The sequence below is a fragment of the Castor canadensis genome, chromosome 16, assembly GCF_047511655.1.
Source record: "Castor canadensis chromosome 16, mCasCan1.hap1v2, whole genome shotgun sequence".
Lineage (NCBI taxonomy): Eukaryota > Metazoa > Chordata > Mammalia > Rodentia > Castoridae > Castor > Castor canadensis.
In genome coordinates, this window is record NC_133401.1 from 46,772,677 (window position 1) to 46,787,645 (window position 14,969).

Here is a 14,969-nt window from a genome sequence, read left to right on the forward strand (position 1 = left end):
TTACTAGTCTTTTGTGATCTCCTGTATTATAAGGTTGTCCTTTGGATGGGGTGGTCATTGTGATTAGGTCTCAATCTTTTAGTAAGCACAGGTCATTGTGCATTGATCTTCATAAGTGCCTTTTGGTCTTTTTTGCCCTCTCTTCAGGTTTGACTGGCAGGTTAGAGGGGACTGAATTGGGTATTTTCCTCCTCCTCCTGGCAACCCAAGGGATGTGTTAAGTCAGGTCCCTGGAGCTTGGTGTTTTCCTTTCCCCAGTTGGTTAGATTCTAGTAAAAAGGTGGTTAAGCTCTGGGAAGATAGTTTCCTATGAAGGTAGGCTTTCATCAGGGACAACAAAATGCTTGGGCTTGTGAATTGGTAGTCAGGTTGTAGTCTGGAGAGAGGTTTTCTATAATCTTTGTCCCAAGATGCTGATGGGGCTCCTGGAGGTAAAATTCAGAAAAGGGCTCGTAGTCCTCACCCCAGGCTCACACCTGTAGGATTTTTCTTCTCAAGCTAGTTCATGCTTTGCTCCAGTGACTAGTCACTTATCCTTCAAAGGTGACTACCTAAATCTGGTATTGGGAGTGGTTTCTTGGTAGTTTTCACTCTAGGTGAGCTGAGGTTGTATGTATCTATCTGTCTCTAGTTTGAGGTGTGGTGCTACGTCTTGTGTGATGTGAATTATCTAATAATAGTTGTTGATATTCAGTTTTGCATTTTTTTTGTTCTTTATTATAAAGATGGGAGTGATGACTTCCAAACTTCTTACATGTTGGACCAGAAACTGGAAGTTTAAAAGCATTGTTTTTAATTACTGCATAATATTCCATCAGGTGAATGTGTCTAACTCTGGGCAATTTTGTTTTGCTTTGGAAGAAGAAAATCATCTAGTCTAACCAAAGACCTAAATATTAGCATCAGAGAATTTTCTACCTTTTTTTAACCCCCCAAATCCATGTTGCTTTAGGTGCTTATAATTTTCTGTATTCAGTTATGCTTTTTAGATTCTTACTTACACCTTCCCTTCCACACTTCCAGGAATAAATTAGCATTGACATAATAATTTTAAAGTAATTTTAAAATTTTGCAAGAACCTAAAGGCAAAGTTTAGTTATTCCTTTGATAAGGAAATTGCCTTTATTTTGGGTATCTTAAAAATGACGCAGTTCATCAAGTAGACTAGTTAATGAGCAATTGCACTTTTATTTTGGCTTAGACTTCCAAGTAAGGATCCCCTTACATTCAGGTAATCCTTATTTTCCCCAGGTATGGTCCTTATCTCTGAAAACCTGGAGCCCCTTAGAAGTGTGGTTTGTTTTAATCTGCTTGCCCTCAATCTGCAAAGCAGTATTTCACACTTCCTACTCTAAGGGAGCCGTCAAGGTCATCTCATTGTACTTGAAATATGAAATGACACCCCACAGGTCATCATTATCTAAGTAAAACTAAGAAATTTCCCCTAAGAGTAGGCTCTGTCAGCTTTCGGTTATAAGTAATGTAGTTATAATACTTTACATTGGTTTTTGTAACATTTCTTAGGCTTTAGTTTCTTCAGTTGTGTAGTACATTTAAAAAAAATTTTTTATCATCCTTAAGGCAGTCTGTAACATACTATTTTGGACTTCAGTGTATATGGAGGTAATAATAAACTACTCAAGTGGTTCTTTTTGTCCTTGCAAGGAATCATTAAGCTACTATAAAATTGGGAGGGAAGAGAATGCCCTCAATGAAAGTCTCAGCTTCACTTGTATGTAATCTGATTAGACGCGGCAAGGCCTTAGACCATCAAACCATGTATCTGCATTGTGAGTCCTGACTTTGGCCTTGCTATTTATTCTGAAACTCCAGCTGGGCATACATAGGACTGAGGGTTGCTTGTATTTTACTCACATGATATTTTATTCCGTGGTCTTTTGGACTGTACCTAACATTGACATTTAATGAAATGGCATGTCTATAGACTTTTCTTTTGGTTAAGTGAGAGCATGTTAGTGTGAAAGGAAAAACATAAAAATCACTGACTTATGCATTTCAGCTTCCAGTCTTTTCCCAAATCTACAGATACTTTAAAACATTGCCGTCCAATATAACTTTCTGCACTGGCAACGTTCTTTGGTACTGTCTAGTCTGGTCAGCAGTAGCCATATGTGTTTTCATTTTCTTTGATGTTAGTTACATGTAAGTCATCACTTTGATTAGTGGTTACCATATTGGCACCAGAGATTTGGATTTTGGTTGGTTCTTTTTATTATATATGAACTCTGTATGTGTGCATACACACATGAATTAAAAGAAAAGTAGAGTTTTAAGTATGCTTTTGTTATCCAAGCAAAGCTATTGAGGAGAAAAATTGGCACAAAACAGTAGAACTGGATATATAGAGAATCTATAGGAATTATACAAGAGGGCATTGAAAACATAGTAAATTTGGTAACAGAATTAAATAAACTTCTTCCCAAAACAATGAAATGACAGTGTAGGAATTGAAAATTGTGTCTGCTAGGGAAAAAGAAAACAGAGTATACAGAGAGGGAGGGAGAGGAAGAGAGAATATGGATGAATGTAGAAGTTATTTACTGACATTTTGGAAATTGTAATTAAAATATTTTTACCACACTGGCTCTCTGATACAATGGTGGGGGGAAGCTAATTTAATCTAGTTGCTTTCTGTAGTGAAGATACTGAAGTTACAGTTAAGTAAATAGTTCTCTGCAAAATCTGCTTCATCCTTCAAAGTAGTTAACCTCTCAGATTAAAGCTGAAAGGAGCTAAAAGTAGAAAACAGAACAGTGTTGAATTTACCAGTTTGGGTGCCATGAAAAGTGCTACATAATTCAAGTCCTTTCTGGTAAACTTGTAGGTGTTCTGATGCCACATGGTTCTATAATACAGTTTGAAATGAAGGAACAAGAGTTTTTGCAGGGCTCTCTGGTGTAGGAGGACCTCCATCATGCTGGGCAGGTGACAAGTTGTGACTCTGTGGGGAAGAAGGGAATATCAAGAAGCACTCATACACCTGCTTGCCTGGATGATGTTGAAGACTTTTTCTGAATGGTCAGTAAAAATTTTGGCTCTCCTAAGTTTTATTTTTTGTTAATTTTTTCTTTAAATGTTTTCTTTTCTCTGGTTATATTTCTCTTGCTTTTTATGTATTCCAAAGAACTATTATCCAGTTCTAGGAGCATAATAATATATTTAAATGTTTTGACCAGCTAAACCAAAATAAAACACAAAGTCTCCCATACCTCAGACAAGCTGTGCATATATTTCCTTTCACCTTTATCTCCTTCTTAGTCTTACTAAAGCAACTGTGCAGCTGTTTACTTCCTTAGAGAAGAGAAAACAGATTGCCAGCAATCTGCCAGATTGGAGTACTGTGGTCTGAGTATGACATAATGCTTCCAGTAGAACGCACAGACTAAAATATAGGAGTGCCATAGTAGCAATACAAGATGCTTAGTACCGGGCTGGTTTGGATGAACTAACTCCCATCATTCCATGTGTCTGGATGGAATTTTGGCTACATCTCTGGCATTTAGGAGGATTAAGATAGGAGAAAGCGTAGAATTCCAGGGATGGGACATGGCAGAAATAGAAAAATATTTCTGTTGCCTCTTTTGATGTGTTGGGAACAGGATAGAAAAAGGGCTTAATGGCTAGACTGTCTAATTTCTCTCACTTGAAAAAAAATTTTTTATCTGGAAGATCTTTGGGAAGGTTCCCTGATGTTCCCATGGGCTACTTTAGCCATGCCAACACCAACACCAACAACTACAAACACAGTCTCTATGATGCCTCCTTCTGTCCCAGTATGTTGGAAGAAATGGTAATGTCACCTTGCTTCCAATGTGCTGTGCCCTCAGCATGTTGTCACTGTACTCACCAGCCATCTTACTTTAGCACTTGATCAAAAAGAAATGCATTCTTAGTTCCTCCTTTTGAGCCCTGGCTGTTTTATTTCTCTGTCTAGAAACTCTTGTTATCATGAACAGGATAACAAAAACTGCAGAGTGTACCTATTTGTAATAGCCTGGGAGCTACTTGTGAGTGTGTTGGTAAGGGCACCCTTAATAACTTTCAATGGTACCACTGTAGGATGGGTTAATATCACCAAAGTATAATCCCAACACATTGTAGATGTAAGATTAACTTAAACATGATAGTACCTGTTCAATAAAATTCAAAGAAAACAGAACCATTTGAAGAAATCTGGAACTTCAGATCCAGCAATATGGTAGGCTTGATATCTTGATAACCTTTTACAAAATACCTAGAGAAAAACCAATCGTGGTAGTTCATTCCTGTACTGCTAACACTCAGTAGGCAGAGGCAGGAGGATTACAAGTTCCAGGCCAGCCTGAGCTATGTAGCAAGACCCTGTCTAAAAAAATTAAAATTAAAATGAAGTACATTTGTTGAGCAAGATGGCAATTCATAGTTGAACAACCAAGAAAGAAAGTCACCATGAGAAAATACATATAAACGTATTTTTTATATATATATATATATATATATATGTATACATATATATATATATATATGTATATATATAAAATAACATATATGTTATTATGTAATAAACATATAAACAGACAGCTGGATGGATGGATGGATAGATAGATAGCAGGAGTGCATGCTCCCAAGCTTCTTCATACTCTGATAACAGCTAATCTTGTTAAGAAAGAGGCTTAAGTTATTTACGTCCTTTTTTTTCCCAAGGGAAAATCATAGTAAAGATGTATTCTACATTGGAACATGACAGATAGTCACACTTACCCCTGAAGAGTATATTCGGTAGCAATATTCCCAATTCTCGCTAAGGATCAGTGTTATCACACTGTTCTACTGTGTTGCATTCCATTTTGCTGTAAAATGCCAGTGGTGATGGTGCTCTCAATCTTGGCTGTTTACCAGGTCACCTGGGAACTATAAAAATATACTGGCCTGTGTCCTACCCTCAGTGATTTTGATTTAACTGTTCTTGGGTTGTGGCCCTGGAATTAGAATTTTAAAAGCTCCCTAGGTGATTCTAATACACAGCCAAGATTGAGAACCACAGCACTAAATTGACTTCACTATTTGCTAATGGAACTTGAGCACTTTGGAAAACACTGCTCTAAGGAGTTACACCTTTAATGAAAGAGTGGGCCATATGTAAAATGTCCCACCACAGAAAAGGTCAAACAACCTACCAACCAACCAACCAACCAACCAAATGACAGCATCAAAAAATACTTGTTCCCAGCCTGGATGGATTGTGTGCTTGATGGAATTAGGAGTGGACAGTATGTAGAGAATGAATAACCCAAGACCTACTCCAACAGACTTGTGAGTTTCTCCAACTGCAAGTTGAGAAATCAACATTTAAATCCCTGGTGGGTGACATCCTGAATCACTTGGCAAAAATAAACACATCTTCTGGAGGGTCACATCTTAACTCAGGTCCAGCAGGACACCTTTCTTGAAATAAGATATAAGCCTTTCTCCCTCTCTAACCATCCAAGACCTCAACATGCATAAGGATTCAAATTACCATGGGAATAAGCAGAAATAACAGAAAAATTGAATACCTTGCCCCTTAGCATGTCAAATATATAAAATAGGGGCATTGTATATGTAAACTGATTAAATAAAGATGAGTTGAAAAGCATAAAATAGAATTATGCTATCAAAAGGACTGGGAAAAAAATTAAAAGAAACCTCAATGAACAAGGTAAAGAGCTGAGACAAACCTACTTTCCAGGGAAGTAGTAAACTATAAAGTAGCACTCAATAAATTCTTCTTCAATGTTGTATATTCCTTATTCCCTGACAGTAAGAGATGGAAAGGCACCTGTGTTAAGGAGATGGCTTAAGAACTTCACATTGGACATCCAAGAAAAAAATAACAGTGGGAGCCCAGCTTAGAGGTTTCTTTTTTAAATGAGTGAAATTTAAATCTCATTCCAGAAGCCCAGCAAATCCCAAGCCAGGTAACAAAAATGAAATCTGTATGTAGACACAAGAAAAAGAGTCAGAAAAATAAAAGAAAAATATAATTGCTGTTTTTATCTATGTAGACATCCCAACATTAAAAAAATAGGTGGAGTACCATGGTATACCTTTAAATTGTGGGGAGAAGTTAGCCAGCAACATAGAATTATATGCCTACCTAAGTTTCATTTTAGAACAAGGCTAAAATAAAGACACTAGGGAATGGAAACGTGAATTCTGCCACTAACAGGTCCTCACCAAGGATTTCCTTCAGGAAGAAGGATGTCTTGTATCTGTAACAGAAGAAGGTACAAGGATGAAAGAAAAGTAGCTGTGTATGTAAATCCAAGCAAACCCTGAGTGTATTGTGCAAAGCAGTAATGATGAGTGCTTTAGAGGTGAATAGTTTGAACTTAGGTGCTGGTTAGCAGTTAAGGTGTGGGCATAATTAGATCTAAAACTTTCTAAGTCTCCTGCATGTTCAAAGAAAGGAGGGGGGTATTGAATTTTGAGTCTAAAAGTCATACATGTCTTGTTAAAAATTACAAGGCTGAGTAGTAAAGTAATTAAGAACTAGAATGTGCATTCTAAGCAATAGATCATAGAAACGTGTGGTATAGAGGTAGCATTAACAAGTAGAGCTGTTATGGTTGGATAAAAGAGCAAAAATATAAAACCAAACAGCTATTAGAAAATTTTAAAAAATGGTAGAAACAAACCCACAGACACTGGTAATCACAGTAAATGATTTTATTAAATTTCTTTTAAATCTTTTTCACCTATGGGAAGTTTATAAGAGAGATGTCTAAAATGTAAGTACATGAATGAGTTGAAAACAAAATATTGGAAAAAGCTAAAATAGGCAAATATTAATCAAAAGAAGGTTGGTGTCATAGTTAATATCATATAAAATAGTCTTTAAACCAAAAACTTTATTAGGAATAAAAGCATCACAGAATGTAAAGGTACAATTCACAAGAAAGGTATGATGATCCTAAAGTGGCTCAAATGTATGCATTGATAGTCTCAAAATTTATCAAATAGAACAATGAGCAAATAAGAGGAAGAATGGACACATTCTCTATGGTAATTGAAGATTAACACATCTCAGCATTGAATGGGTCATGCACACTAAAAAGTTAGTACAAGCCAGGCACTAGCGACTCACACCTATAATCCTAGTGACTCAGGAGGCAGAGATCAGGAGGATCAAGATTCGAAGCCAGCCTGGGCAAGTAGTTCGCAAAACCCTATCCTGAAAAACCCAACACAATAAAAGGGCTGGTGGAGTGGCTCAAGTGTAGGCCCTGAGTTCAAGCCCCAGTACTGCAAAATAAATAAATAAGTAATAAAAAAGTAGAGTAATAGATGATTTGAATAACATTGTTACCAATTTTAATCTAGCGTGCATATTTTGAACTCGGTAGCCCGTGTTCGGTGACTGTCTTCCTTTCTCACACATGCAGACTTTGCTAGTGATTGATCATATGTAATACCATAAAATAGGTCTCAATAGATTTCATAGAGTTAGCATCAGCGTGTAGTCCACTTTTTAGAGAACAGAGTAAAGAAGTTAGGGTTCAAAACCCCAGAGGTAACTAAATTTAAAAAAACTCTCCTGTTGGCCTTCTGAAGTCCCTAGTAACAACCACTATCTTTGTGGGAAAAACTCCATGTTAACATGGGGTTGATATTTTTCCAAACTGTCAATATAGAATTTTTTTTTCAAAAATGGAGTTGTTACTATGATCACATACATCATTCTGCTTTTTTTTTTTTTAAATTCAGCAGGCCATTACAGATATCCTGCTGTGCAGACACACAGGCGTTCCTCTGTAACAGGTAACTAATGTAACAACAAATCTAAAACAAGAACTTAAAATAAGAGGTATTTGGTTTAGGGTCACCTCATTTTGCACCCACTGATCTTTTACCCTACAGCCTATCCATTCAGAATCCAGCCAAGCAGGAATCACTACTGTGATTCACTACTGTGAATAACTAGTCAAACATACCAGTTTTTAAAGTTGATCTGCCTTATTAAAAGAAAACAAATAATTGGAATTCTCAGTGAGAGTGTCTGCTCTTCCTTCAACACCATCGTAGTGCAACTCAGAGCTGCATTTTGGAAATAGTTGCAAATTAAGAAGGGAAGGAATCTGTTGAAGTGAGGATAACAATAGTTAGTGATACCCTGACAATGGAATAAGCAGAACAGTAAGAAAGTGACTTCATTAGCACAGTTCAGAGCTATTTCATGTGGGTCAACCTCTCTGCAGTGCATCACTTTTATAGTTGAATGAGTAGTGCATGTGTAGAAGGATGGATGGCTGGATGGATTGATGGATGGATGGATTGAGAAATGGATGGATGATAGTAGGTAGGTAGATAGATGCATACATACATACATGTATATATACGTGATGTTTGTTGGTAGTAGTAGAATATAGTAATTTCTGATCTATGTACACAAGTTAGGAGGACAGGGAACATTGACATAGTGAATTTTAGGAAAAATATATACTCAACAAAAAAGGTTTGATGCAGATGGTTACTAAGTTACTTGGGACTAAATCAAGAACTTATCTCTATGGGCTGATCTTTGGCAAGTCTATTCCAGCATGGTCTTCTGTTTTTTCCATGATATAACTAAGCTTCTCCCAGGCTTCTGTTCTGGGATACTTCTGTCATTTTCCCACCCTCATTCAGAGCATCTCTGTGAGCACCTGGTCTAGCCACCTGCTGTTGGTGGTTAGGAATGGCAATTTATGGAAGACCCAGAACGAGGACTTACAACTAGGATTTTTCAGTCTAGAAGGAAAGATGAGAAATGTACACCAGGAACAGTAGTGCAGGTTAGAAAGGGATATATGCCAAAGGGTGACAGAAAACACTATGGCAATATGGAATGTCATCTGAAGAGGATCTTGAGAAAATGGAACATTTCATATGAGCAATATGGGGAACTCTTCAGTGGAGTCAGTGACTGTGACAATCGGGTTACAAGGGTCATTCTGAACCTCTATTAGAGGGTCCTGGATGCCCACATAAGAGATTTGGAAGGTGTTCTCTGTAGGGAGTGACTGGTTATTTACGTGCTTGAAAACATGGGGGTCTTTAATACAGTACTAACAGTTGATTTAAAATGTTTCTGCTTCTGAGTGAGGTTAGCCTGGCCCAAAAGACCAAAAATCATATGTTCTCCCTCATATGTGGACATTAGGTCAAGGGCAAACACAACAATGGGATTAGACTATGAGCACATGATAAAAGCGAGAGCACACAAGGGAGGTGTGAGGATAGGTAAGACACCTAAAAAACTAGCTAGCATTTGTTGCCCTTAACGCAGAGAAACTAAAGCAGATACCTTAAAAGCAACTGAGGCCAATAGGAAAAGGGGAACAGGTACTAGAGAAAAGGTTAGATCAAAAAGAATTAACCTAGAAGGTAACACCCACGCACAGGAAATCAATGTGAGTCAATGCCCTGTATAGCTATCCTTTTCTCAACCAGCAAAAACCCTTGTCCCTTCCTGTTATTGCTTATACTCTCTCTACAACAAAATTAGAAATAAGGGCAAAATAGTTTATGCTGGGTATTGGAGGGGGGAAGAGGGAGGGGGCGGAGAGGGTGGTAAGGGAGGGGGTGGGGGCAGGGGGGAGAAATGAACCAAGCCTTGTATGCACATATGAATAATAAAAGAAAAAGGAAAAAAAAAAAAGAAGAAAAAGCAACAGAAATGAAAAAAATAAATAAATAAATAAAATGTTGCTGCTTCAGTGCAAGTCTTATAGGTTATTTTCAGCATTTGGTCACGTAATGTTCATTGTTCTCACAAAGAAAGAATGTAGAATCATTAGGAATTGCTTCACTGGGATTATGTAAGGGATATCTGGCTTCCTGAGTCTAAATCAGACTGAAGAGTTAAGAAAGAAAAAGAACACAAGGATCTCAAATTATCCATTGCATAAAATATTTAATTTCCTATGAATAAGTGAATTTTGCTAAAATTATTTTTCTGCCCTTAACGGCTCTCGGAAAAGCCATTTAATGAAGGGTACTGATTTTAGCAGCTTTTAAAATTTTTATAGGAGAAATAATTTGTGAAGATATGTAAGACAGATCCATGCGTGGCCAGTTTGGAAACCTGGATGCTATTTGGTGAGCTTCAGATTTAGTAAGGTGGCAAAGCCTGAGCTTATGTTAGGCAATGAGGACACCTTAGTGTGAACTCTTGTCTACTTACTTTGGACAATCAGTTCACATCTGTAGGCCTCAGTTTCATCAACTTTTAAATAAGAAGGTTGAACTGGATGACTTTCTACATCCACTCATTAGTCCAAAATTTAATGAAACAGTGAATATTCAAAAAAAGAACTTCAGGGAGGGGAGAAGAAATTTAAATTTTAGTTACTATTATATTCTAATTTTCTTTCTCTAAATTGAAAGTGACATAGAGGGACACTCAATATTTCAATTGGGGTTTGTTTATTTTTTCGTCTGTATCTCCATCTGTTTTGTTTAATGGCTTATTTTGTTGATCACCATTAAAATCAGGCAAATGTCTACTCATTTCCTCCAGAGCCCTGATTCTTGTGGACACTGTGTTGTTATCAGACATGATAACAACTTTGGAGTTGAGACATGTTTCTACTTAGGTGTGACATTCATGCTGGCAACTTAGGATATGTAATACAGTAACAGCAGTGGTTTTAAAGTTGGTTTTCTGCTTCAGTGTGGAGGTCTTATGGCTGTTTCCAGCCTTTACTCACATAATTTTCACTTTCACATGTGGCAATAATGTTAGAAGTGGGAGATGATACTATGTTAGTATTATGTAAGGAATACTTTTCTTCTGTAAGGAGTATTTCTTTAAAAAATCAAATAAAAAAAAAAGAAAAGAACCTCCCCCCAATCCCTCAAGAACACAAAGTCACAAATTAATGAATGCTTAAAACATAGCATATCATTGAGGAACTTGTTTTGTTAATAATAATTTCAAATCAGTTGGATAGATTTTTAATTATGGAATAAAATTTATATAAAATCTGGGTTTTCTTTGAATTTTGTTAAATTTTGAACTTGTCAATTTGTACTAGTTGAGATTGACAAAAGCAATTAAGTTATAACACATGACAATAAAAAACAAAAGTCTATAAGTGAAAGCATGGACATGGGTAGTCAAAATAATATTTTATCTTTTATTTGGCAACCTGATAAAAATACAAAGATATTACGTTTGATTTATACTGCTTTTATGTTCCTCTTTTTAAAGCAGTTAACTATCAAAACTAAGATTTCTTTACTGATGAGGCTTACAGGATTTTGTCTTTTTGTAATTTATTATACTAACATTTGTTGGGCTCCCACTGGGAACCAAGTATTGAGCTAGTCAGTGGAATTTAAGAGACTGTTACTCCTTGATTACTCAAAGACTAGAGGAAGAGACAAATAATAAAATCAAATCATAATTTTTCCCAAATGCTATCAAGTATGTACAGACTTACCCCTACAAGAATAGGGACTGCTTCTCAGATGGAAAGTAATTGAGATGGATACCAAAGGTAATGACAATTAGAAAGCAAGGGAGAAGAGCAGGAGAGTTGGGCAAGTATGTGACTGGAGAGGTGGGTTGAAACCAGATTTCTTAATGTAAATTGATTGTCCAAGGTGGTTTCATTGTGATAGTTACATACATGTGTATAATATTCTCTGATCAAATTCAACCCACTCTATCACCCTCTTAACCTGTCTCCTATATTTTCAACAGTCATTGGTGAGTTTTATTAGGCTATTTTTACACATCTATAAAATGCATGTCTATCTATATTCAACCTCCATCACTCTTTCCTTTCCCCCACCCTGCTTCTACTTTTTTTCCCCCAACAATCCCCCTTTTACAATCATGTCATATTACTATTATTATTATTACTTTATGTTTAGATTCTGGATATGAGCAAAAACATAAGATATTTGTTTTTCTGAATTTGTATTATCTTGCTCAATATGATGATCTCCAGTTCCATCCTTTTTCCTAAAAACAGCATAATAATTCCATTCTTCCTTACTGCTGAATAATACTCCACTGAATTATACTACACACACACACACACACACACACACACCAGTTTTTGGGCACCTAGGCTGATCCCATATTTTGCCTTTTGTGAATTGTGCTTCAGCAAACATGCATGTGCAGATACTGCTATTGTATTTGACTTACATTCCTTCAGATATGTCCAAGAGTCATATGACAGGATATGGTAGGTCTACTTTTAGTTTTTTGAGGAACCTCCATACTGATTTCAGAAGTGGCTGAACTAACATTCCCACCAACAATGTATGAGGGTCCCTCCCCATTCCACATCCTCACCAGCATTTGTTATTGTTTGTTTTCTTGATGATCACCATTCTGACTGGGTGAGGTGGAAGCTCTGTCATTTTGATTTGCATTTCCTTTATAGCTAAGGATCTTGAACATTTCTTCATGTATTTATTTGCTATTTGTACTTCTTTTGACAACTCTCTGTTCAATTCATTTGCCCATTTATTAATTGGATTATTTGTTCTTCAGTGTTTAAGTCTTTATATATTTTGGGTGTTAATCCTTTGTCTGTTGAATCACTTGCAAACACTTTTCTCCCATTCTGAGTGTTGGCTCTTCATTTTGGTAATTGCCTCCAATGCAATCCCATTTGTCAATTCTTGCTCTTATTTCCTGAGCAATTGGAATCTATTCCAGAATATGTCTATTTTCAAGAGCTTTCCCTATGTTTTCCTGTAGTAGTTTCAAAGTTTCAGCTCTTACATTAAGATCTTTGATCCATTTTGAATGGATTTTTATGCAGGGTGAGAGATAAGGATCTGATTCAGTCTTCTATATGTAGATACCCAGTTTTTTCCACAATATTTTCTAACTCCTTTGTCAAAAATCAGGTAGACAATAGAAGTGTGGATTTATTTCTAGATCTTCCTTTCTTTTGCATTGTCTATATGTCTGTCTTTTTGCCAGTATCGTGCTGTTTTAATTACTGTGCTTCTATAGTATAATTTGAAGTCAGGTATTATGATACCTCCAGCATTGCTCTTTTTGCTCAGGATTGCCTTGGCTATTTGGGGTCTTTTATGCTTCCAAATGAATTCTAGAATGGCACTGGGATTTTGATGGGGATTGCAATGAATTTGTAGATTGTTTTTTGGTAATTTAGACATTTTTACAATATTAATTCTACCGGTCCATGGACATAGGGAATCTGTCCAACTTCTAGTGACTTCTTTCCTTAATGTCTTATTGTTTTAGAGGTCTTTAACCTCTTTAGTTAGATCTATCCCAAGGTGTTTTATTTTTCTGAGGCCATTATGAATGAGATTGTTTTCCGTATTGCTTTCTTAGCCTGTTTGTTGTTGGTATACAGAAAAGCTATGATGTTTGGATATTGATTTGTGTGTCCTGCTATTTTGTCATAAGTGTTTATCAGATGTAAGACTTTTTTGGTGGAGTCTTTAGGTCTTTTAAGTCCAGAATCATGTTACCTGTAAACAGTGATAATTTGACTACTTCCTTTCCTGTTTGTATCCTTTTTATTTCTTTCTGTTGCTATATTTCTCTGGCTAAGAATTTAGGCACTATATTGAATAAGAGTGAAAAGAATGGGCACTCTTTTCTCATTCCTGACTTTAGAGGAAATGGTGTCAGTTTTTCCCAATTTAGTATGATATTGGCAATGGGAGTGTCATATATAACCTTCATTATATTAAGATACATTCCTTCTAGTCCTAGTTTCTTCAGAGCTTTTATCATGAAGTGATGTTGGATTTTGTCAAAGGCTTTTTCTGTATTGATTGGGATAATTATGTGATTTTTGTCCTTACCTTTGTTGATTTGTGTATGCAAATATACAAATATATACCCTTGAATAGCTGAAAGGAATCCAGCTTGATTATAGTATATAATCTTTTTAATGTGTTATTGAATTTAGTTTGCAAGTATTTTGAGAACTTTCGTGTACATGTTCATTAAGAAAATTGATATCTAATTTTTTTGTTGTGTCCTTATCCAGTTTTGGTATCAGGGCAATAGTGACTTCATAGAATGAGTTTGGTAGTGTTTCTTCCCATTCTATTTTATGGAATAGTTTGAGAGACATTAGTATTAGTTCTTCCTTCAAGGTGTGGTAGAATTCAGCAGAAAATCCATCTGGTCCCAGGCTCTTCTTTGTTGGGAGACTCTTTATTAGTACATCAATCTCATTGCTCATTATAGATCTATTTAAATGGGAAACAAATTGTTAATGTCTTGGATGGTATCTAAAGATATTGGACTTTTCTTTCTGTGGTAGAGACCCATTCAGGTTATGAGACAAAGTAGCATAGTTAAATTCATGTTTTAGAAAGATTACTCAGGCAGCAGTGACAAGTATGATGTGGAGAGACAGGCTAGAGAAAGGAAAATGGTAGACTGGTAATATGCCTGGTAGTGGCGAGAAGCATCAGTCATCTCACCCCTAGAATGAGGAGGCAGTGGAGATGGGGGCTGTCTCATTCATTCACTTAAAAAAAAATCTATTGTTTTGAGCATCTACCATGTCACTTATGGTACTGTCTGGCATGTGGGATACACCTTAAACATGACACAGTGACTACTCCTCAGGAGAAGTGGAGGTTAAATGGCAATGGTGCTAATTCAAGGTACCATGGAGCCAGACAGCAGAGGATTCCTAACCTACCCTTATAAGGAGGAGGACTGACAGTATTAAGAAATAAAAGTAGACTATGAAGGGTTTAAAGGGGATTATAGTATGAGAAAAAAGGAAAATGAGAAAGAGAACTGTAGGAGGAAGAACAGCATATATTCCTTAAATCGGAAGTTCTTGACCTGGGACTGAGGATGCAAGTTCAGGACAGAATTAAAAACAAATTGTCAAGCAGAAGATAGGCCAAGAAGAAAGACTCGATTTGGGAATGTTTGAAGGCTTATGCCCCAGAACATAGGGCTGCTTGATTTTAGGGAT

General features: G+C 36.4%; 1 protein-coding gene across 5 annotated transcripts in view; it reads left to right on the top strand.

Moving 5' to 3' along the window:
- The window catches only part of Kcnn2 (potassium calcium-activated channel subfamily N member 2), a 453,460-nt gene that overhangs the window by 397,498 nt on the left and 40,993 nt on the right, over window positions 1-14,969 (top strand). The window lies entirely within an intron of this gene.